At 39.6% G+C, this 26,707-nt stretch overlaps 1 protein-coding gene and 1 long non-coding RNA gene across 8 annotated transcripts in view; one reads left to right on the top strand and one right to left on the bottom strand.

The window, feature by feature from the left end:
• Positions 1-26,707, top strand: part of ank1b (ankyrin 1, erythrocytic b) — a 302,181-nt gene that overhangs the window by 91,038 nt on the left and 184,436 nt on the right. The window lies entirely within an intron of this gene.
• Positions 7,598-9,000, bottom strand: LOC133574848 (uncharacterized). Its single transcript, XR_009811433.1, has 3 exons — positions 8,937-9,000; positions 8,128-8,244; positions 7,598-7,760 (listed from the first exon to the last, which is right to left on the bottom strand). It is a non-coding gene; the product is annotated as an uncharacterized lncRNA (long non-coding RNA).

Genomic DNA, 26,707 nt, shown 5'->3' with positions numbered 1-26,707 from the left:
TGGGGGGTGCACTACCAGATGGCAAGGATCTGTGCTTCAGCATTCGACTGTTACATCCACAGTGTAAGAAGGAGCGCTACCACAGGTCATTTCTGCCCACAGCCATAAGACTATACAGTGCACTGATGTGATTACTGTTTTCTTTTTTCGTGGTGTGCAATACAGATGTTAGTGTTTTTTGTTTTTACTTTTCTATACAGATTAGTGTGCAATATGGAATATGTGTTACAATGTGGCGTTTTCCTTCATTTTTAGCAGGCTGCATTGCAAAATGATTAAGTCCCCCCCCTACCCCATCCTATCACTGGAGATCCACACAGGAATGAGGCTATATGAGTCCCTTCCCTATTGTATTGCAGATACCAATACTGATACTTATACGTTTTTTTTTTTTTTACTTTAAATAGTGCCTTTAGTTTGTTGATCATGTATACAATCAGATAAGAACAGAAGACAAAGATTTTAGGCAAGCATTTTTTTTTAAACTACATTTTTTAAGATGTAACCATGCCAACACAATGATAATGTTCCTGTCATGACTGGCTGCAGGCCAAAAATAGGACCCAAAAGCAGAGACAAACGGGTAAGAGTTAGTTTAGGTACACAAAAAATAATGTAAACAAAGTTCAACGCTAAATAAAGGCAAAGCCACACAACAAAATATGATGCAGTGGGAGAAAACACAACTGCAACCAAAACTAATCACAAATAATGTCCAAATTGAGAGGCAAGACTGTCCTGATCTCACGTGACAGTTTAGACTTCATTATTAGCAGAGGTGGGTAGTAACGCGCTACATTTACTCCGTTACATCTACTTGAGTAACTTTTGGGATAAATTGTACTTCTAAGAGTAGTTTTAATGCAACATACTTTTACTTTTACTTGAGTATATTTATAGAGAAGAAACGCTACTTTTACTCCGCTACTTTTATCTACATTCAGCTCGCTACTCGCTACTAATTTTTATCGATCTGTTAATGCACGCTTTGTTTGTTTTGGTCTGTCAGACAGACCTTCATAGTGCCTGCGTTTCAACAAATACAGTCACAGGTGACGTTCACTCCGTTCCACCAATCAGATGCAGTCACTGGTGACGTTGGACCAATCAAACAGAGCCAGGGGTCACATGACCTGACTTAAACAAGTTGAAAAACTTATTGGGGTGTTACCATTTAGTGGTCAATTGTACGGAATATGTACGGTACTGTGCAAACTACTAATAAAAGTTCCAATCAATCAATCAATCAAAAGTGTGAAGGAAAAAAGACAATTTTTTATTTTAACCGTACACCCCGTCAAAAGCCTAAAGACTGACTGCACAGTTCCTGTCTTCACAATAAAAGTGCCGCTCCATCGCGCCTGCGCTTTCAAAATAAGAGTCTCCGAAAGCCTGCGCAAACAAGCTAGCAAGATACGGAGTTTGCCGCCAATGTATTTCTTGTAAAGTGTATAAAAACGAATATGGAAGCTGGACATATAAGATGCCAAAAACCAACCACTTTCATGTGGTATTAGACAGAAAGGAGGAACTTTTTTCTCTCCTCCATTTGAAAACGTGGACGTTTGTCATCACTACTGTCTGATTCCAATCAATGCAAGTCATCAGAATCAGGTAATACACCAACGTATATTCTTGTCTTCATGAAAGAAAGGAATCTATATGTGTTAAACATGCATGTATATTCATTAAAACACTATTAACATGTAAACAAAAACGGCAAAAAAATAAATATAAATTATATACTGTATATATCAATGTATGTATGTATGTATATATATATATATATATATATGTGTGTGTGTATATATATATATATATATATATATATATATATATATATATATATATATATATATATATATATATATATATATATGATATGTGTGTATATGTTACTCATCAGTTACTCAGTACTTGAGTAGTTTTTTTACAACATACTTTTTACTTTTACTCAAGTAAATATTTGGGTGACTACTCCTTACTTTTACTTGAGTAATAAATCTCTAAAGTAACAGTACTCTTACTTGAGTACAATTTCTGGCTACTCTACCCACCTCTGATTATTAGATACCTTAGTTTCTGTATTATTTCCTGTCCAGTGCGCTTATTTTTGTTTCCACTTCCCGTTTGCCTCCACTTCTCGTCTGAGTACTGGCTCGCTCACCTGTCCCTGATTGGCAATCAGGACACACCTGTTGCTGATTGTCAACAAGGATGTTTTTTATGCTAGCCCTGTCCTGTCTTTCTGTTTTCCGTAATCAAAGGGTTTTTGCCTGCTGTCTCTGCACCTTGAGGTCCACACCAACACACAAAAACAACAACACAAGGCAAAGATAAACTACGCGATGGGAATGTACAATATGTATCATATGTATGTATGTGTATGAGTATGTAGGTGAGGAGTGTGGGCCAGTCAATCATCTGGCAATGGAGTAGCAGGCAGCAAGGCTTAAAACTACAATACTTAAATCTTGTGTCACCAGGCAGAATTCAAACTGTAAATCCCGGCCCCACTCTGTGCACCTCGCTGATAGTCTCTCTTAGTCTCCTCCGCTCTGGAAGTGCACGAAACCGTGCACGAGTGCTGTATGTGCACACGCATAGGTTGTTGACAGTCTGAAGTTGTATCGTTTGTACTTTGTTGCAGAAAATAAATGTCATCGTCACAGGCACGTGTTTTTGTTACACTAATTATTAAATACTCATTTATGTTGCTAAGCTGTAATATTGCCATATATTATACAAAGATTTAGCAAAAATCTAAATGCAAATACCACAAACTATGCCTCTGCTTACAATACACGGAATAGCAATCGTGTGAATATCGGTAACAAGGATACAAACAAAATATAGGAAAATGGAACATTAGATTACCTGTCTTGAAGAAAAACAGCCACTTGTGTGTCCAAAGTTAGTCCAAGACTGGCCGGTAATGCCCTCCATTTTGAATACGCCGGACCAATATTTATTCGACTTTTGAATCTTCTTTGGTTTTTTTAGTCGTTCTTTTCCTCCTCGTTTCCTCATTTTGGTTTTTTTAGCAGTAAATGCTGTAACAGCAAGCACAGATATTGCGATCTTTCCAGGTGGGTGTTCGGCAGTCATGCTTTACTGAAAACAAGTTTGCACCGTGCATAGCTATAAATGGCTGAACAAGCTAAATGACAAACAAGCAAAATAGTGTTCAACCCCAATATTTAGAATGAAACCACAGAACTAGAGTATGCTTTACTTGATTGTAGTAGTGGGAAGATCGATACAATAATAATAATAATAATAATAATGGATTAGATTTATATATCACTTTTCTGTCAGCCAATGAGGAGGCTCCTTCGAGGGCTCTGCTCACCCCTCCTTTCTCTAAATCGTGTGATTGGATCTAGAGGGGTTGACTGATACGAAGATAAATGATTTTGTCTTCCGGTGTTTTATTTACTAAAGTACTTAACTAGAACGCATGGATAACACGCAGACGTACACTTTTTTTCAGAAATTATTACTGTTATATGCTGTATGATGCTAATATTTTTTTTAGTTAAATGATAAAGCTTAGGTACCCCAGCTTTAAGAAAGCCTAATAACAAACTGCCCACAGGTGTGTGCCTAGGTGGCTCAGCCCCAAAACACGAAGGTATGGCACTGCAAGAGAGCAGACAGGCGGCAGAAAAGGCAGAACGTAAGACTTTTTTTTATTACGTACTATTGTTCAAGCAAACTTCCACCTTATCGTGGTAGAGGAGTTTGCGTGTCCCAAGGATCCTAGGAGCTATGTTGTCCAGGGGCTTTATGCCCCCTGGTAGGGTCTCCCAAGACAAACATGTCCTAGGTGAGGGATCGAAGACCTTTTATGAAGAATAAAGATCAACGACTTGGATTTCTCTCGCCCGGGCACGGGTCACCGGGGCCTCCCTCTGGAGCCAGGCCCGGAGGTGGGGCACGATGGCAAGCGTCTAGTGGCCAGGCCTATCCACAGCCCGAAGAGGCAACGTGGGTCCCCCCTCCAATGGGCTCACCACCCGTAGCAGGGGCCATAGAGGTCGGGTGCAATGTGAGCTGGGCGGAAGCCGAAGGCAGGGCACTTGGCGGTCCGATCCTCGGCTACATAAGCTAGCTCTTGGGACGTGGAACGTCACCTCGCTGGGGGGAAGGAGCCTGAGCTAGTGCGCGAGTTGGAGAAGTTCCGGCTGCATATAGTCGGACTCACTTTGACGCACAGCAAGGGCTCTGGAACCAGTTCTCTTGAGAGGGGCTGGACTCTCTTCCACTCTGGCTTTGCCAGCAGTGAGAGGCGACGGGCTGGGGCGGAAATTCTTGTTGCCATCAGGCTCAAAGCCTGCACGTTGGAGTTCAACCCAGGGGATGAGAGGGTAGCTTCCCTGCGCCTTTGGGTGGGGGGACGGGTCCTGACTGTTGTTTGCGCATACGCGCCAAACGGCAGCTCAGAGTACCCACCCTTTTTGGATTCACTCGAGGGAGTACTGGAGAGTGCTCCCCCGGGTGATTCCCTCGTTCTACTGGGGGACTTCAACGCTCATTTTGGCAACGACAGTGAAACCTGGAGAAGCGTGATTGGGAAGATTGGCCGCACAGATCTGAACCCGAGTGGTGTTTTGTTATTGGACTTTTGTGCACGTCACAGATTGTCCATAACAAACACCATGTTCAAACACACTGTAAAAACTGTTGCCTAGATCTAACTCAATAAAAATAAGGCAACATTTTCCAAGCAATTTTTGTTAGTTTAGTCAACTAATTGGTATTTTGAGTAAGTAGAACTTAATAATATGCATTTCGATTTATGCAAAAAGATTAAGTTGCGTTTACAGAAAAAGCCAAGAAATTGAGTACAATCAATTTAAAAAATATCAGCATATTACACACACAAGACTTAATTAAAATAAGTAACATTTAAATGAAAAAATAATTTTTGTACTCAATTTTATTAATTTTGACCAACTTACCCTTTCTTTGTTTTGAAAATGGAAACTGCTTAAAATAATTACTTCGAATAATAATAAAAAAATCAAGACATATCAAATTCCAACCTTTAATAAATCATTATCATATAAAAACAGTGGCAATGAGCTGGACAGTATGAACAGTCAACGTCCATATTATACAAGAATGCATGACCTCAACTTTTTAAAGTGCTGTATAGAACACCTTCACAGTAGTTTTCTTTTTTTAACCGTATACATATTAAAACATTTTCACAAGCCATATCCAAACCTGTCAATAAGCTGGACAGTATTAACAGTCAAGAACATCAGTATTTAGTGCATAAAAGAATGCATGACCTCAGCATCTCAAGTTTTACTTAGAACATTCACAGTACAGTTTCTTGCTAAAACAATTTAACATTAAGATTATCTGTACTTCTGTAATAATTCACAAGCAGAACACCTTCACAGTAGTGTCTTTCAGTGTGTATATTTTGAAACATTTTAACTTAAACAACTCACAGATCCCTCCTTCTGACCAGCTGGAGCTTCACAGTGGGGCAATTTAGTGTGTATAAAACATAAAAAAAACTTAATTTACACACCAGAAACGATGACCAGGAGCTTTGTATAAAACCTGAACAGGACAAACCGTTACCACATTCTGAAGAATTCCACTCAATGAACAATGTATAATGATTTTGAACAGACACAAGAAAATAGCTGTTCAAAAGTGCAAGCTAAAAGTCATGGCTCACTGCCTAAGCTAGAAGCTTGTTTTTGAGAGTCATGAATTTGGGGGTTGGTTTTGGGCGCAGTGTGTCAAGTCCCACAAAAAGTCTTTGAAACACCTCAAATGTTTTGGAAAGTTTGGATGGATACTCAAGATTAAGTGCATACGTCAACCCCAGAAGTAGGCAGCATGCTTTGGCCAGGTTTCCAAGATGAGTAAGGACTGGTACTCCCTCAATGATGATTCTTACTGCATTTGGCTCACGACAGATGTAGATGCTCATATTCTTCATTTCCAGGTCCTCATGAACAGTGGTCTCTGCAGTTCCCTTTGAGATACAAAAACAGTAATTAAAAAAACAAACATCTAATTTTATATTTACAGTAATATAAGTTGTGTGATTTAATTCAGATAATGATTACTTTTGTGAAGACCATTTTGAAAACTTTTGAATTCTAATTTGAGATCTTGTACATTAAACTTGGTACAATAGATGCATTTCCAGCCACATGTTTTTTATTGGAATTTCTAATTTGCATATAAAAAACCTGAATAGAACCACCAGAAATTAAAACAAACAGTAATATGTTATGTATATATATATATATATATATATATATATATATATATATATATATATATATACATATATATATATATATATACATATATATATATACATATATATATATATATACATATATATATATACATATATATATATACACATACATATATACATACATACATACATACATACAAATATATATATATATATATATATATATATATATATATATATATATAAATATATATATATATATATATATATATATATATATATATATATATATATATATATATATATGTCTTAATAAGGTTATCCAAAAAATAGTGCTCGATACCGTAGTAGAGCGCAATATATGTATGTGTGGGGAAAAATCACAAGACTACTTCATCTCTACAGGCCTGTTTCATGAGGGGTTCCCTCAATCATCAGGAGATTTTTTCCCACACATATATATATATATATATATATATATATATAGATTTTTTCCCACACATATACCTGTATGTATATATATATATATATATATATATATATATATATATATATATATATATATATATATATATATATATATATATATATATATATATATATGTGTGGGAAAAAATCTCCTGATGATTGAGGGAACCCCTCATGAAACAGGCCTGTAGAGATGAAGTAGTCTTGTGATTTTTTCCCACACATACATATATTGCGCTCTACTACGGTATCGAGCACTATTTTTTGGATAACCTATATATATATATATATATATATATATATATATATATATATATATATATATATATATTTATGAGAGATGAAATAGTCTTGTGATTTTTTTCCCACACATACATATATATATATATATATATATATATATATATATATATATATATATATATATATATATATATATAGTAAATGTTTTAATGCTTGTTCAAGGGGAGTATTTTTTGTTTGCATTTTTTTTTTAGGGCAAAGAGAAACATAAGACAGAAAGGCATCACTCTGTGTTGCTATGCTAATTGGCTATCCTGGGGTTCTTGCCAACTAGCTGCATGCTCGACCTCCACCTGACAACTGCTGGTTCAGTCAGTTCACATAAAAGTAAACCCAATTTAAGCTTGTACATCAGACTGATCCAAACCTGCTTTTAAACAATACTTACAGTAGTCAGAGATTAGGTCCTGTCCACTCTCTCCCATGTACTCTATGAGGCATCTCACAGTCACATCTCTCTTCTTCACTGGGTCCTAGAGTTAAGAGAATAATAATAAATAAATGAATTTTGTTGGCAATTTTACTCCAAATCTGTGATACCGTTATTAGAGCATGATTACAGATTCAGTTTAAACTTTTAAACCACTTTTAACCCACCTGTATCAGTTCCATCAACAAGTTCTTGATGCGCTGCAGTCACTCCTCCTTTTGCACTGAAGAGCTCCAGGAGTTTTGGCGTGTACCTGTCCAGTTGGGACATAAATGTTGATTCCAGTGGAACAGCAGTGCACCTTCGGAACGCTTCATTAATCTGTAAGACAGCAAATGTTGACTGTTACTGATATTAAGGGTATTAGTATACATTTTCAGGCAAAAAGTGAGTCTAGTATGTCATGTCCAAGTCACAATGGAAACTTGGTCAGGAAAAATAGAACGATAATAGAATAGAATAGAAGATATTCTACGAGTCGGTGGTGGCAGGCGCCTTCTTGTATGCCGTGGCCTGCTGGGGCAGCGGGCTGAGAGCGAGGGACGCAAACAGACTGGACAAGTTGGTAGAGAAGGCCTGTAACGTGGTGGGAGTGGAGCTAGACTCTCTGGCGGTGGTGTCAGAGAGGAGAAGTCTAGCATCTTGACAGATGAGAGCGAAGGGATGTATAAGAGCATGGGCAACCTACATGAATGCAAGGCAAGGAATGGCTGTGTCCAAAGGTCCCATGGTGCAGTCTGTAATGCTTTAAAATGTCACTCTTGGTTGGTACAACAGTGCTGCACAACTTACAGGGCCATCCCATCTGTCATTGGAGAGAGAGAACAAAAAAGACAAGTTATGGTTCATGTCTAACCTCTTGGATATATAAGCCTGATGAGAGCCCTTTATATCTGTTTTTTTTTACACCCTAATATACTCATTTGCAGTATTTCCTCTAGATTTTTTTGTAGCCACGGTGGTCTAAGTTGGTAACCTAGCAACAGTAGGGGGGTACGGGGCATGCCCCCACGGAAGTATAAATTTGAAAATGTACCCTTTAAATGGTGACTACTGGTGAGATTTTTTTTGGGGGGGGGGGGGGGGGGATGTTGAGATTGAGACTTACACAATGAGTGTTATTCTTACAAGAGTAGCGTTTTGCCTAGGAGTGTGCATGGACAGCAGGTCTGAGGGGGCTTCAGATAGCTGTCAAGTGTACCTAGCTAGCTGCTAGCAACTTTGAATGCAAGCTAGTTAAGCAGCTTTAATGTGGCTGCTTATAAACTGAAGAATACAATATTAAACTACCACGCAAAGAAAACGCTAATTATAAACTTCACAGCTATAAACAATGTTTGGTTGAAGTTAATGAGCTGTTGGAGGTAAGAGCACATTCGAAATGGCGGTCGGCGGGAAAAGTAGTAAACTAAATATAACATTGAACCATGCTTTTGAAAATGTATACATTTAAATCCTGGCAAATACTGACTTTTAACAATATAAATTGTTACTTACATGAGTTCGGTAAAGTGTTTTCCTTGGGCTACGTGAAGAAACGTGTCTGGGCTTGTTCTTCCACAGCTGCATGCAGGTGGGCGGGTCCTGACGTTTTAGGTCTGATATTACCCTCTGAACTGAGTTTTGCTAAATCAATTTATGTTGGAAGTCCAATAAAATTAATTTTATCACATAAAAAAGTAAGTTACGAAAATATTCACACTTTTTACTTATAGATAACTCAAAAACTCTAAAAATAAAAATAAATTGATTTATTGGAATAAATATACTTTTAAAAATAAAGTAGAATGGACAATACCACTGAAAGAGTTTTTACAGGGCATAAGGGTGTCCATATGTGCACTTGGAACCAGGACACCCTAGGCCGCGGTTCCATGATCGACTTTGTAGTTGTGTCATCGGATTTGGACACTCACGTGAAGAGAGGGGCGGAGCTTTCTATCAAACACCACCTGGTGGTGAGTTGGCTGCGATGGTGGGGAAGGATGCCGGACAGACCTGGCAGGCCCAAACGCATTGTGAGGTTCTGCTGCGAACGCCAAGCAGAGTCTCCTGTCAGAGAGAGTTTCAATTCCCGCCTCCGGAAGAACTTTGAACATGTCACGAGGGAGGCGCTGGACATTGAGTCCGAGTCGACGATGTTCCGTACCTCTATTGTCGAGGCGGCCGATTGGAGCTGGGGCCGCAAGGTGTTGGTGCATGTTGTGGCGGTAATCCTAGAACTCGCTGGTGGACACCAGCGGTGAGGGATGCTGTCAAGTTGAAGAAAGAGTCCTATCGGGTTCTTTTGGCTCATAGGACTCCGGAGGCAGCAGACAGGTACCGACAGGCCAAGCGTTGTGCGGCTTCAGTGGTCGCGGAGGCAAAAACTCGGACATGGGAGGAATTCGGGGAAGCCATGGAAAACGACTTCCAGACTGCTTCGAAGCGATTCTGGACCACCACCCGCCGCCTCAGGAATGGGGAAACAGTGTTCTGTCAACACCGTGTATGATGGGGATGGTGTTCTGCTGACCTCAACTGCGGATGTTGTGGATCGGTGGAGGGAATACTTCGAAGACCTCCTTAATCCTACCAACACGTCTTCCTATGAGGAAGCAGTGCCTGGGGAATCTGTGGTGGGCTCTCCTATTTCTGGGGCTGAGGTTGCCGAAGTAGTTAAAAAGCTCCACGGTGGCAAGGCCCCGGGGGTGGATGAGATCCGCCCGGAGTTCCTTAAGGCTCTGGATGCTGTGGGGCTGTCTTGGTTGACAAGACACTGTAACATCGCGTGGACCTCGGGGGCGGTACCTCTGGATTGGCAGACCGGGGTTGTGGTTCCTCTCTTTAAGAAGGGGAGCGGAGGGTGTGTTCCAACTATTGTGGGATCACACTCCTCAGCCTTCCCGGTAAGGTCTATTCAGGTGTACTGGAGAGGAGGCTACACCGGGTAGTCGAACCTCAAATTCAGGAGAAACAGTGTGGTTTTCGCCCTGGTCGTGGAACTGTGGACCAGCTCTATAAACTCGGCAGGGTCCTTGAGGGTGCATGGGAGTTTGCCCAACCAGTCTACATGTGCTTTGTGGACTTGGAGAAGGCATTCGACCTGTGGGGAGTGCTCAGAGAGTATGGGGTATCGGACTGTCTGATTGTGGCGGTCTGATCAGTGTCAGAGCTTGGTCCGCATTGCCGGCAGTAAGTCGGACACGTTTCCAGTGAGGGTTGGACTACGCCAAGGCGGCCCTTTCTCACCGATTCTGTTCATAACTTTTATGGACAGAATTTCTAGGCGCAGTCAGGGCATTGAGGGTATCTGGTTTGGTGGCTGCAGGATTAGGTCTCTGCTTTTTGCAGATGATGTGGTCCTGATGGCTTCATCTAGCCAAGATCTTCAGCTCTCACTGGATCGGTTTGCAGCCGAGTGTGAAGCGACTGGAATGGGAATCAGCATCTCCAGTCCGAGTCCATGGTTCTCGCCCGGAAAAGGGTGGAGTGCCAACACCGGGTTGGGGAGGTGATCTTCCCCCAAGTGGATGAGTTCAAGTACCTCGGAGTCTTTTTCACGAGTGAGAGAAGAGTCGATCGTGAGATCGACAGGCGGATCGGTGCGGCGTCTTCAGTAATGCGGACGCTGTATCGATCCGTTGTGGTGAAGAAGGAGCTGAGCCGGAAGGCAAAGCTCTCAATTTACCAGTCGATCTACGTTCCCATCCTCACCTATAGTCATGAGCTTTGGGTTATGACCGAAAGGACAAGATCACGGGTACCTTAGAGATAGGCTGAGAAGCTCTGTCATCCGGGAGGAGCTCAAAGTAAAGCCGCTGCTCCTCCACATCAAGAGGAGCCAGATGAGATGATTCGGGCATCTGGTCAGGATTCCACCCGAACGTCTCCCTAGGGAGGTGTTTCGGCCACGCCCGACCGGTAGGAGGCCACGGGGAAGACCCAGGACACGTTGGGAAGACTATCTCTCCCGCCTGGCCTGGGAACGCCTCGGGATCCCCCGGGAGGAGCTAGATGAAGTAGCTGGGGAGAGGGAAGTCTGGGCTTCCCTGCTTAGGCTGCTTCCCCCGCGACCCGACCTCGGATAAGCGGAAGAAGATGGATGGATGGATGTTCAAGCAAAAAGCCAAAGCAAAAATTACAAGTCTAGTTATATATATATATATATATATATATATATATATATATATATATATATATATATATATATCATTGTTATTATTGTTATTTTTACATTATAAACATAACTATATCAACAAGGTAACAATATGAACAACTCAACAATAAATAAACAGAAGAGAACAAAAAATATATTGATTCCATCACGATAGTATCAATCCAATACAGATACTACCCTTAGTATCGACACTATCAATATTTGTATACCCCAGGGCAGCTGTGGCTACAAATGTAGCTTACCACCACCTATGTGTGAATGTGGAGTGAATGAATAATGGATTCTCACTTCTCTGTGAGCGCTTTGAGTATCTAGTCGATAGAAAAGTGCTATACAAATCTAATTCATTAGTATTAATACATGCACCTGGGGATAGACTAATTGGCAACACTAAAACATTGGCCCTAGTGTGTGAATGTCCAGGGTGTACCCCGCCTACCGCCCGAATGCAGCTGAGATAGGCTCCAGCACCCCCCGCGTCCCCGGTAGGGACAAGCGGTAGAAAATGGATGGATGAATTATTGTATCGATCTTCCCACTACTAACAGCAAGTAAAGCTTACTCTAGTTCTGTGGTGTCATTCTAAATATTGTGGTTGAACACTGTTTTGCTTGTTTGTCATTTAGCTTGTTCAGCCATTTATAGCTACGGTATTTATTTTCTTACATGAGGGATTATAGGACAGACAGAAGTTTGTCAAATATAGTATTATAGTTCATTTTCATTTTTTTTCAATGAATAAACAAGTCAAGTGCCCAAAGTCTCATGTGTAATTGACCAATGCAGCATTTTATTAAAATTAAGCTAGTCCCCTTGCCGATACATGTGTACATGGAGTTGTTTTTAACCTTCCTAGCACGATAGCACATCTCACTATTATGTGTACAGTTTTGACAGGCGTTTGCCAATGAGATACAAGTGCTACCACTCTTCTGCCATCCGTCCATTAATATTGGAGCAGTTGCCACTCTGTGGAGCCTGACTATTGATTTTTAATTCTCAGTGCGATGACTTCATCTCGGCATCGATCTCTACTTTCCTGTAGGGAAATGTATAGTTACGGCATTCCATTTGTGAATGAGTGTCACTACTCTTGCTTTTGGGTTAGGATAGCATTTGTAATAGTTCGGAGTTAGGAGTGGTGAAATGGTTGGATGACGTTGGTGTTGGTTGGGAAACCTTGAGGGCACATTACAGTGCATCCATAAAGTATTTACAGCACTTCACTTTTTCCACATTTTGTTATGTTAGTTTTATTCCAAAATGGAATAATTCATTTTCGTTCTCAAAATTCTACACACAAGAACCCTGTAATGACTGTGTAATTTTTATTTTATTTTTTATTTTGTCAATTGATGTACTTACATCATGTGGTTAATTCTGTACATATGTAGCATCGTCTACAACAAAACTTGTGAATTTGGACTCATTTCAGTAATCACACATGAAGTTCAATGGGGATGCATATTCAGCATAACTATGTGCACCCACAAGATGTGTCCCCAGTCATAAGTACAACACGAAATGTACAGATTGTCAAAAGCATTTTTGGGAGTATAAATGTCACAGGTTACATTATCAACATCTTTGACAACCAAAGCATTAACGGAACAATCCACAATTTGTATTGTATCACTAAAAAGCAGTGTAGTAGTGTCCAAACACGGTAGTGTTGCCTCTATCTTAACACGGCACATAGCTTCACACCCTCTGAAGTAAGGCGCACTTTTGCGGCAGAGGATACAAAGGATTGCTATTGCGACATCTAGTGTGCACCTTTAGAACAGCAGTTTATTTAATTACAAATATTCAGCTCATACTGTTTACCGTACGTTTAGGGTGAAATGTTCACTTATTTTTGTTTTTTTCACGAGTGGTATTGTTGCACTCGCCGCAGACATTTTCTCTTCCTGTTTCTCTTCCCAATCACACTGACTCGCTAATGCGCGTTTCCGAATGAGCGATGACGTCATCAACGATTATTGACAAATGAAACTGTCAGCGCAAAATTTTATTTTCGATTTTTATCGACTATACCAACTAACCATCGGCAAAAATGTTCCTGTCTTGCTGTCTTAATTGGAAATCTGTTCGAGATTTGGTTGGCTGCACAATTCTGGCAAAAAGTCTTTATTTGCAGGAAACTCATACTCGCTCAATTCTCCACCAGTACTTTTGTCTATACTTCCGGTTCCGCTCTACAACTAACACTTATGGGTAATGTAGTTTCTCTAGCAACTTTCTCGAACAACACACAAAAACTTGTAGTAGCAACCTAACCTTTATTATACTCATCAGTGCTAAGAACTACAATAGCAACATGCAGGAGAAACTCAAAAAATTAATATCATGCAAAGGTTTGTTTATTCCAACAGTTAGATTTACAAGGCGAAACTAACATGACATGGGCTCAAAACATTTAACTCAATTAACTGAAGATATTTCAAGACTTATCTTGATATCATATTAATGATTATTGTTTATAGTGCAGTCTGTAGATAATCGTCCATGTGTAAAAATAAGATCACATACACGTGTGAATTGAGATCACGATCTTTTAACGATTAATCATGCAGCCCTAGTTTTGGGTAGAAAGTCCACTTCTTAATCCAAAAACCTCAACTACTTGATGCTAAAATTAGAAACCTTAGTATATGTTTTTCCATGTCTTTCACCATGATTTCACGTTACATGAAGGCAAAGTGGTATGGCCTTGCGTGTTTAATGTGCAGTTACGCTAATTTGAGTCTTGTTTGGATATTTATGATCCTGTAATGAAAAGATGGTACCTTTTATCTTGCTATTGAGGACTAGTGAACCAGGTAGAGATCATGATATGCAGCTTGAATGGACTCATTCTTTATTAAATAGACTCCACATGATGCTGTAACATATATATAGATGTATAGTACAAGGTTGACAATGACATTGTAGGATTATTACATATGGTGGAACACCATATGTAATAATATGTAATTTGATAGCATCTATACTATCAAATTGTGATTTCAGTTTGGCAGAATTCTTAGTTAATTCTGATATTATCAATGTATTTTGTCTGATTGATGACTTGTGTTCAGTGTTAATACCCCTATTGTTAACCGTCGATTTCAAACGTAGCTTTCTTCATGCCGATGTTTGAGTCTTTGTTCTTCATTCAAAATTGTCTTACTATCTGTGTTCATAGACCTCACTTGAATACTGTATCATGTCTTTTGCCTACTAATTATTAGTTTAAAGAGGACCTATGATGAATACACTGTATTTTCCAGGCTAAGGAGCGCACCAGTAGATAAGTGGCATCCACCAAATTTTAGAAGAAAAAAATACTTTTACATAAATTAGCTGCACGGGACTATAAGCGACAGATTTATACCGGTATGAAAGATTTCGTAAATGTTTATTTACATACCTTCATTGATTCCAAACGATGCCTGTCACATGACAGTAAAACAGCTGGTCAAACAAAACAGAAGTCATCGTCATGGACCCACTAGATGGGGAAGTTAGCTCCAATCAGCTAAACAGACTCAATAACTCCACGGTGACGTTTTGGTGAATTTATGAAGCTGAAACAATACAAAAATAATGCCATTGGAAGTTAATAATACTAACACAGACACTTAATAACGTGTTAGCATGATATTCGCTAATTCTAACGACGCTATCATGGTTACATTACGATAGCACGTTCAAATATGCATGAAAACACTCCTAAAAAAATCACACATGGGACGGTTTGGTATGTATGAATTGTTTTAGTTTTATTGTAAAACTTACAAACGTTGCTTGGAGTGATGAATGAAGAATCCTTTCGAGCAGAAACTCTTTGGAAGAATATGCTTCCAGCGCGAAACCGGAAGTACATTGTCAACCCGCAGCACCTACAGTGAGCAAAGTGAACAATAACACACGTTTTAAGTGTCTGTCGGTGTAATATGAAAACTGATTGTTCAATACAAAGCGTTATGGCCGCAAGCAAAGAAAAATCTATAAATCAGCCACACCGATTCGTAAGGCGTAGGGTTCAAAGCGTTGGAAAAAAGTAGCGGCTTATAGACCAGAACATATGGTAGCTTCTTCTGAATTATAAATGTTGTCACAATAGCTATGTGCACATGGATACATTTAATCAGAGTAATAGCCAACCGGAAATAAAAATGCTCTGTGTAAACATGCCATTCGGAATATTCTGACCCAATCACACACGTTCGGATCAAAATTTCATTCCAATCAAGACGGATGGTTAATGCCGAAAGTCATTCAGATTGTTGTGCATAAAAACACAAATTCGATTTCGAATTATCCTTATTGCGCATGTCTTTGATATCAGCTATACTTTTGTGGTAGAGGTGAAACTAAATTTAGTAGTCTCGGAATGAAACGATTGTCTTGCTGCTGTCTCCCCTCATTCAACATGTACAGACGTAGCGTTATATAGTGTTGAGTTTGTTGGTCTACAACGAGACTAGCAAAAACAAAAGTATGGTATGGATTGTCAATGTAACAATAAAAGAAGGGATCCAGGTTTTTGTCTTAACGAGCTGTTTTATTCACGATATTAAATCTACTCCAAGTGCTAACTGCTGGCCTCAAACACATACGCACTATGTTGAAGCATGAAGACGCACCATAACCCGTACATAATCACAACATAAAAAGCACAAAACAGCTACATTTTTAAAAAGAGAGATAAAACAAAAGTAGTGAACAGGAGGAACAAATTATAAATACCGTGATGACGTCAGACAAGCAGAAATGCACAAAGCCATGTTTGATAACAGTGGAAGTCTAATGCTTCTTCAGCACCTGCAGTAAGCAAACTTATCCAAAAGATTGTGCCGTACCACAAACAATAACACACCTTTCCATTTATGTTAGGTTCTGCGCATGTCAAAGTAAAGTGTTTCGATTTCATGTGTGATGCATTAAAATGCAGGTCATGATCAGATAATATGTTGGATACTAACGTTAAAGGGGAACTGCACTTCTTGGGGATTTTGCCTACCATTCACAATCATTATGAGAGACAAGAACACACGTGTTTTATTTTTCCAGGATTTTATAGATGATAAAAAACGGGGGAGTCACCGTTGTAGCCTTCAAAACAACTTCAAAACCCACCGTTTTATATACACACTGCAAGTCTATATATAATGTAGTAAAAGACCCGATCATAACATTATGTAATATATACAATTTGTTACCGTATTTTGATCATTTTAATCAATGCCAGAACAAATTCTTTGGCGTATTTATTTCCATTTCCATAGCAGCGCATGTCCGACTTCCGGATACAAAACGCTTGTGTGTGTTCTAATCATGGCAGACTTGGTGACAAACAACGAAGACGACTATTTTTGGACAAATGAAGATTCACAACCTTATCTTTTTTAATCTAAATTTATAGAGGATGAACTACTGCTTTTAGAAGCGAGCACGAAGGAAGAGTGAGGCCTTGGAGCAGACGGAAGCCGATGGATTGAGGTGAAAGTGAATTGAAGCTGCAAAATGTGGAACTTGAAGCCAAGCTATTTCGACCAAAATGGCATGCTTACCCATAATTAACCGGAAAAAATGTCCCCGGCCAGCTGGACCAAAGAGACTACTGTCCAGTGAGTGACTCACACTTTATATTGATCATGATACAGGCAGCACTCATACGTGTATCATGACAGACAGCATACTCTGTCTGGCAAGCTGTGTTGTGTGCAAACAAAACATGAAATGTGGGCTAATACTTTACAGATACTGTAATATGATTGTTCGTGTTTTTCAGTCAGTACAGAATGCTCTTGTATCACATTCTGTTGTGCATTACAAACTCAAACGCGTTTCGTGCTGACATAGAAGGTAGCTTATCTCTTGCCATAGTTAGCTTCTACGGCTAATACCGTAGCACGCCGATGTGTTATTACGATAGAAAAAGAGCTCCTCAGTGTTCGCTCTTACATTAACAATGTCGCTACAGTTTGGTTATTATACAGGTTACGGAATGTAAATTAAGTATTTTTTATGGTTTTTGAATGCATTTTAAAGTGATTCGGAGGTAGAATTGATTGCTACCATTAGCCACCAAGAACGAGACGATTTTTATACGTTACAAAGCAAGAAGCTTTTGTCTTCTTGTCTCTAATAATGAAAATAATGACAGTGAACGGTAGGCAACATTCCCAAAAAAGCGCAGTTCCCCTTTAAACAATTGTTAAAGCATCAAATTATAAGGTTCATGCAATTTAATCTGAGCTTGCATGGAGTTTTGGAAGCCTCTGTTAGCTATGTTTTTTTTTTGTAGCCTGGCTACATCTTGACGTCATAGCAAGGTAGATGTGAAATTGGATAAAGTGGAAAATGCTCAAAAAGGGTCAAAATGTCAAACAAAATTTGCTGTTGGCCCAGTCCAAACCACCCGAATCGCTATCACATGAACGTAACTTGTACGTAGGCGGAGGACCTCCTGAAGAGCTCGAACTAGCCATAGGCAGTATTCTTTTTGGAGGAGTTAAACAAGAGTGGGTAACCCACTAAAGTGTAATTTGTACCACATGTGTAAGGGAGTGTTTGCGTTGTACTGTTTTGTAGTGTGTGTGGCTCTGAAAGCAGTGAGTGTGTTTGCTTGCTTGTTAATCAGTCTTTTGTGGTAGAAGTGGGGATTTGTTCAAATCCATGATGGTTCATTACTGTGGTCCTTCTCCTATTGTTTGGTTGCCAAGACCAACATCCATTGGGGCTATGCACTTACTGTTAGTATTTGTTGCCAATTTATCTTCATGTCATTTTTTATTATAACGTTGGCCCATAGTATATCAGACATCACTTTTTTCTACGCATTCTGGTCCGTTAGTCCTTTAAGGGCTATATTAATAAGTGCTATCTGTACAGGTTAGCAAACAAGAAACATTAAATTACACATGCACATTTCTTAGCTTTTATCTTCCTTTTAGCACCTCCTCGTGCCTTCTATTTTCAGACTTAGACTTAGACTTAGACTTCCTTTTTATTGTCATTCAAATTTGAACTTTACAGTACAGATAAGAACGACATTTCATTTCATTAGCTCATGGTAGTGCAAGATAAAAAAGCAATAAGGTGCATCTTTAAATAAATAAATAGGTTACTGTACAGATAAATATATTGCACTTTTCACATGCGTCCACGTTTATGGATGTATTTTATATTGTCTTTTTTTATTCCAGTGAGTTAATCCATTTTGGGGGGAGTTGAGGGGATTTTTATGATGTGATGTAACATGTCAGCAGTGACATGTTACAGGTCCCGGCTTGGGTACCTGGTTACAGCTTATATAGCACATTTCTTAGCTTTTATCTTCCTTTTAGCTCCTCCTCGTGCCTTCTATTTTCAGCAGTGACACACCATCAGGTCGGTGTAGTAACAATCCCTATAAGAGACTACAGAATGTGGCTCTTAAATAAAGGGATGGTGATGTTTGTACTGGCTGTGTTCACTGTATCCCACCAGCGATTTTGTCTAGTATATCAGCTGTAAAGATGTCATATTTGGAACATTTTGTGTGTTTATAAGAAACTGCAATACAGTAGTACCTCAACCTACGAGCTTACCTGGTTCTGTGACGGAACAATTAACCCAGAACACTTGTCAACATCGCCCATTGAAATGACTTGAAATCAAATTGATTGGTGGTTGCCCTCCTCTTCCCGAAACAGCACACTTTTACCATGTAACATGCATTTTAAAACTTTTAGATAATTAATGTCTAAACACAATTTATTATAATTACGGATGTCCGATAATGGCTTTTTGCCAATATCCGATATTCCGATATTGTCCAACTCTTTAATTACCGATACCGATATCAACCGATACCGATATCAACCGATACTGATACATACAGTCGTGGAATTAACACATTATTATGCCTAATTTGGACAACCAGGTATGGTGAAGATAAGGTCCTTTTTTTAAATATTAATAAAATAAAATAAGATAAATAAATTAAAAACATTTTCTTGAATAAAAAAGAAAGTAAAACAATATAAAAACAGTTACATAGAAACTAGTAATTAATGTAAATTAGTAAAATTAACTGTTAAAGGTTAGTACTATTAGTGGACCAGCAGCACGCACAACCATGTGTGCTTTCGGACTGTATCCCTTGCAGACTGTATTGATATACTGTATATTGATATATAATGTAGGAACCAGAATATTAATAACAGAAAGAAACAACCCTTTTGTGTGAATGAGTGTAAATGGGTGAGGGAGGTTTTTTGGGTTTGTGCACTAATTGTAAGTGTACCTTGTGTTTTTTATGTTGATTTAATAAAAAAAATTAAATAAAAATAAACCCGATACCGATAAAAAAGAGAAATGATTCCGATAATTTCCGATATTACATTTTAAAGCATTTATCGACATCTCTAATTATAATGTAATAATAACAAATACAGTAGTTTCATGAAGTAATGTAATAATAATATACAGCTTGGAACTTGGAAAGCAGACTTCTAGTATCTCCTTTGAGCTGCTTCTCTGTAATTGTCATGGATACATTTATTTATTTATTCAATGAATATAATCTACTTCTTATTTTCAGCGCTGTCCTTCACGCTCACTTTCTTCCGTCCTATTGTTGGAAAAAACAAACAAAGTTATATTCATCTTTAGCTATAAGATAATGCTAGTGAGTAAGACCGGATGTTTTGGTCAGATCATCACGGGGGTTGTTTGTGACATTTGCTACGACAACTAATGGCGGTATGCTTGCAACTTAAAGCATAACAATTAGTTAAGTGATTCCGGTTAATTATAGGTACCGTATTTTCCGCACTATAAGGCGCACCGGATTATTAGCCGCACCTTCTATGAATTACATATTTCATAATTTTGTCCACCAATAAGCCGCCCCGGACTATAAGCCGCGCCTACGCTGCGCTAAAGTGAATGTCAAAAAAAACGCTGCGCTAAAGTGAATGTCAAAAAAACAGTCAGATAGTTCAGTCAAACTTTAATAATATATTGAAAACCAGCGTTCTAACAACTCTGTCCCAAAATGTACGCAAATGTGCAATCACAAACATAGTAAAATTCAAAATGGTGTAGAGCAATAAATAGCAACATAATGTTGCTCGAACGTTAATGTCACAACACACAAAATAAACATAGCGCTCACCTTCTGAAGTTATTCTTCATTCGTAAATCCTTCGAATTCTTCGTCTTCGGTGTCCGAATTGAAAAGTTGCGCAAGCCTCGTCGAAGTCATCGGATTCAGTGTCGCTGTTGTTGTGCAGCAGTTCTGTGAATCCTGCCTTCCGGAAAGCTCGGACCACAGTTGTGACCGAAACTATCTGCCCAGGCATTTACGATCCACTGGCAGATGTTGGCGTATGTCGACCGGCGCTATCTGCCCGTCTTAGTGAAGGTGTGTTCGCCTTCGGAGCTGTGTGAAAAAAGCCACCCGGCCTCTTCGCGTAAACTTCCCTTAACCACTCGCTCATCTTTTCTTCATCCATCCATCCCTTCGAGTTAGCTTTTATGATGACGCCGGCTGGAAAGGTCTCTTTTGGATGGGTGGAAGTTAGCATGGCAAGCTAGAACCACAGTGAAGGATGACTCCTCATTCCCTGTGGTGCGAATATTCACCGTACGTGCTCCCGTTCCACAGTGCGGTTCACAGGAATATCAGTTGCTGTGAAATACGGTAGTAATCCGTGTGCGGATGGAGAGATTGCGTCTTTTTATGAACCGGATCCTTGTCCTTTGTAGGAGCCATTTTGTGGTCTTTACAGATGTAAACAGGAAATGAAACGTACGGTGATATCCGCGCGTTTTTTCTTCTTCTTCCGGGGGCGGGTGAAGCGCTTCCTGTTCTATGGGGGCGGGTGCTTTCCTTGGCGGTTGCTTGCGTAGAAGAAGAAGCGCTTCCTGTTCTACCGGGAAAAAAGATGGCGGCTGTTTACCGAAGTTGCGAGATCGAAACTTTATGAAAATTAATCGTAATAAAGCGCACCGGGTTATAAGGCGCACTGTTAGCTTTTGAGAAAATTTGTGGTTTTTAGGTGCGCCTTATAGTGCGGAAAATACGGTAAGCACTTCATTTATGTCGAAGTAGGTTGGTTTCAAGTGCGACATTTTGCAGCGTCGAGTCACTTTCACCCCACACTATCGGCTTTCACCCTCTTCTTTTTGCTCGCTTCTAGAAGCAGCAGTTCATCCTCCATAAATTCAGATTAAAAAAGATAAGGTTGTGAATGCTCCTTTGACCAAAAGTAGTTGTCTTCGTTGTTTGTTACCAAGTCTGCCATGATTAGAACACACACAAGCGTTTTGTATCCGGAATTGCATTGTCGGATGTGCGCTGCTATGGAAACAGAAATTAGTTTAGTTTGGGCAATGATTAAAATGACAAAAATACGATAAATATTGAACATATTACACATTGTTATGAACGTGTCTGTTACTACATTATATATAGACTTGCAGTGTGTATATAAAACGTTGGAGTGTTCTGAAGTTGTTTTCGAGGGCTCTGAAGGCTACAACGGTGAATCCCAATAGCCACATCTTCCAAGCATTTTTTTTATCATCTTTAAGATAAATTAAAAAAAGACATATTTCATAATGATTGTGAACAATAGGCACAATTCCCAAAAAGTGCAGTTCCCCTTTAGTCTATAATCTCCATCCATCCATCCATTTTCTACCGCATGTCCCTTTCAGGGTCGCAGGGGGTGCTGGAGCCTTTCTTAGCTGCATTCGGGCGGAAGGCGGGGTACCCTGGACATGTCGCCAACTCATTGCAGGGCCAACACAGATAGACAGACAACATTCATACTCACATTCACACCTAGGGCCAATTTAGTATTGCCAATCAACCTATCCCCAGGTGCATGTCTTTGGAGGTGGGAGGAAGCCGGAGTACCCGGAGGGGAACCCACGCAGTCACGGGGAGAACATGCAAACTCCACACAGAAAGATCCAGAGCCCGGGTTTTGAACTCGGGACCTTTGTATTGTGAGGCACATGCACTAACCCCTCTGTCACCGTGCTGCCCTCGTCTATTATCCCTCTTCACTTAATTGTGATGGGTTTGTATGTTTTTGTTTTATTTTATGTAATGCATGAGAAAAAGGATAAGCCTATTAGACCAAGGAACGACTTTAAATGGTTTGAGAATGGAACGGCAACAATTTGATGTGTGAAGTACTTGAGTGTAGTGTTGTTTGTCATGTCATACTGAGATCTTAAAGGGGAACTACTCTTTTTCGGAATTTTGCATGTCATTCACAATTCCTATGTTAGACAAGAACATGTTTTTCTTTTTTTATGCATTTTAATTTGTTGACTACGGCAAGTACAAGGTGGCTAACAATGCAGCTAATGGGAGTAATTAATCCCTTGCGCACATAAAGCCTTCTGAAGAAACATCCAAAAACCACCAACAGAACTCTTTTTACAACTCGTGACCTATATATTAACCAAGTATTTGCAATATTGTTATTATAAGCGCTAAGGCAGACAAACTACTTTTAGCATTGCTGCGATCACAGAGAGAGCTTACTAGCTAATGCAGCTATTGACATAATGAGCTGCTGCTGCTGTATCACCTCTGAGTTGGTAAAAGTTAATTATATATTACAAATCATGCCTCTCAGTTGTGTAGTAGAAGGTGGTTGCCATAAACCGAGAAGTTGGTCAAATTTGACATTCAAAACCCGAAGATGGCGGAAAAACACGAAAATATGCTAATTTGCGGCCACTTTTACTTTTAAACGTCATATGACCACCCATCAGTCAGTATCCCAGTGAGAGCAGACATTGTACAGTAAAGGCACATTTACGAAGATCCTAATACCATGTGCTAAACAGCGTGTACAATCTACAAAATTGCGTGTACTATTAGTAAGGGTGTTGCGTGTGATTTATTAACACTGCGTGTACAATTGTAAAGTGGTGCAGACTGCCTTATTAAAAAAGGATTTTGGGTGTATTATACGGTGTATTACCACAGAGACACTGCACATTCATGTTATCATGCTCCTACCTGTGGCGTTTTACTATGTTTTCAAACATGCTGGAGACATGCACTATATTTTATGGGCATTTTAGACACAGTTCAAAATGCATCTACAACGGAACACACTTTTTTTCTTCTGTTTTTCAGCGCTGAAGGTGCGCTCGTGGAAGAAAGGCTGCACTTACTTTGCTCAAGACACATAACAATGCATACTTCAAGATGTTTTTATCATATGAGCGATATGTCAATAAAATATGAATGAAAAAACAAACAACATCAAAAGAATGCCAGCAGACACCAAAACGCATCAGTTGAATTTGTTTTAATCAGCCCCTTAAGTCATTCAGCATGCAGCTATAAAATGATAAAAAGATGCAGCTGAATAGACAATGTCTAATATTTTTAGTTTCTGACAAACCATGCAAATATGTTGACACACATGCGGTATAGCTCGGTTGGTAGAGTGGCCGTGCCAGCAATTTGAGGGCTCCAGGTTCGATCCCCGCTTCCGCCATCCTAGTCACTGCCGTTGTGTCCTTGGGCAAGACACTTTACCCACCTGCTCCCAGTGCCACCCACAATGGTTTAAATGTCACTTAGATATTGGGTTTCACTATGTAAAAGCGCTTTGAGTCACTAGAGAAAAGCGCTATATAAATATAGTTCACTTCACTTCATGTATGACAGAGGATTCTCTGCCAATCGTCTGTTGTTGCCACGCAAACACCAATCCTTTCTCATGGCCGTATGTATGTCAGGTGCTAAATAAAACACTAAACAGTGCTCGCAAAACATTGTGCGTGATGTATAATATGTTTGCATCTTCTCCCATTATTGTGGGCGTTTTGATGATCAGCATATACAGTATTCTGCATGTTAATGGAGACCGAGGCGCAAAATGGATTGCACGCCTTATTCTGCTTACATAACAGACAGATATCCTCTTTACACAGTAGATCAGCTTTGCACGCGGTATCAGGTTTGCACATGTTTTAGTTCACGCAAACCTTTAGTAAATCAGGCCCTAAGTGTTAGTTTTATTATGTTCGTAGTCGGTATATACTGTTTAGCACTAAGCAATACTGCTACATTATGCTTAGTGTTTAACTAGTGCTGGATCTGTTAAGCACTCAGCAACAATGTTGCTCATTCTCCTTTTATTCAGGTTCAAAAGTACAAGGTTCTGGATCATCATTTGTCCCAAAATAGTCTTTGTCGCTCATGAAGTAAGTCATGACTTGTAGTGGTTGTTGTTGTTGTTGTTGAAGGAAATAGCTAATGTTGTGATGCGTCTTTGAAATCAATATGCCACCATTTTCTTAAAATCACCAAAACATTTAAATATTACATACAAACCCCGTTTCCATATGAGTTGGGAAATTGTGTTAGATGTAAATATAAACGGAATACAATGATTTGCAAATCATTTTCAACCCATATTCAGTTGAATATGCTACAATGGGGCGGTATAGCTCGGTTAGTAGAGCGGCCATGCCAGCAACTTGAGGGTTGCAGGTTCGATCCCCGCATCCGCCATCCTCGTTACTGCCGTTGTGTCCTTGGGCATGACACTTTACCCACCTGCTCCCAGTGCCACCCACACTGGTTTAAATGTAACTTAGATATTGGGTTTCACTATGTAAAGCGCTTTGAGTCACTAGAGAAAAGCGCTATATAAATATAATTCACTTCACTTCACAAACACAACATATTTGATGTTCAAACTGATAAACATTTTTTTTTTTTGCAAATAATCATTAACTTTAGAATGTGATGCCAGCAACACGTGACAAAGCAATTGGGTAAGGTGGCAATAAATACTGATAAAGCTGAGGAATGCTAATCAAACACTTATTTGGAACATCCCACAGGTGAACAGGCAAATTGGGAATAGGTGGGTGCCATGATTAGGTATAAAAGTAGATTCCATGAAATGCTCAGTCATTCACAAACAAGGATGGGGCGAGGGTCACCACTTTCTCAACAAATGCGTGAGTAAATTGTTGAACAGTTTAAGAAAAAACTTTCTCAACCAGCTATTGCAAGGAATTTAGGGATTTCACCATCTACGGTCCGTAATATCATCAAAGGGTTCAGAGAATCGGGAGAAATCACTGCACGTAAGCAGCTAAGCCTGTGACCTTCGATCTCTCAGGTTGTACTGCATCAACAAGCGACATCAGTGTGTAAAGGATATCACCACATGGGCTCAGGAACACTTCAGAAACCCACTGTCAGTAACTACAGTTGGTCGCTACATCTGTAAGTGCAAGTTAAAACTCTCCTATGCAAGGCGAAAACCGTTTATCAACAACACCCAGAAACGCCGTCGGCTTCGCTGGGCCTGAGCTCATCTAAGATGGACTGATACAAAGTGGAAAAGTGTTCTGTGGTCTGACGAGTCCACATTTCAAATTGTTTTTGGAAACTGTGGACGTCGTGTCCTCCGGACCAAAGAGGAAAATAACCATCCGGATTGTTATAGGCGCAACGTTGAAAAGCCAGCATCTGTGATGGTATGGGGGTGTATTAGTGCCCAAGATATGGGTAACTTACACATCTGTGAAGGCGCCATTAATGCTGAAAGGTACATACAGGTTTTGGAGCAACATATGTTGCCATCCAAGCAACGTTACCATGGACGCCCCTGCTTATTTCAGCAAGACAATGCCAAGCCACGTGTTACATCAACGTGGCTTCATAGTAAAAGAGTGCGGGTACTAGACTGGCCTGCCTGTAGTCCAGACCTGTCTCCCATTGAAAATGTGTGGCACATTATGAAGCCTAAAAAAAAAACGGAGACCCCCGGACTGTTGAACAACTTAAGCTGTACATCAAGCAAGATGTAACACCATGTAACACAGTGGTGAACATGCCCTTTCCCAATTATTTTGGCACATGTTGCAGCCATGAAATTCTAAGTTAATTATTATTTGCAAAAGAAAAATAAAGTTTATGAGTTTGAACATCAAATATCTTGTCTTTGTAGAGCATTCAGTTGAATATGGGTTGAAAAGGATTTGCAAATCACTGTATTTCGTTTATATTTACATCAAACACAATTTCCCAACTTATATGGAAACGGGGTTTGTATTATGAATGTTCCTGCTACAT

The sequence above is a fragment of the Nerophis lumbriciformis genome, linkage group LG32 (assembly GCF_033978685.3).
Source record: "Nerophis lumbriciformis linkage group LG32, RoL_Nlum_v2.1, whole genome shotgun sequence".
Lineage (NCBI taxonomy): Eukaryota > Metazoa > Chordata > Actinopteri > Syngnathiformes > Syngnathidae > Nerophis > Nerophis lumbriciformis.
This window is presented reverse-complemented; position numbering and strand designations above follow the sequence as displayed.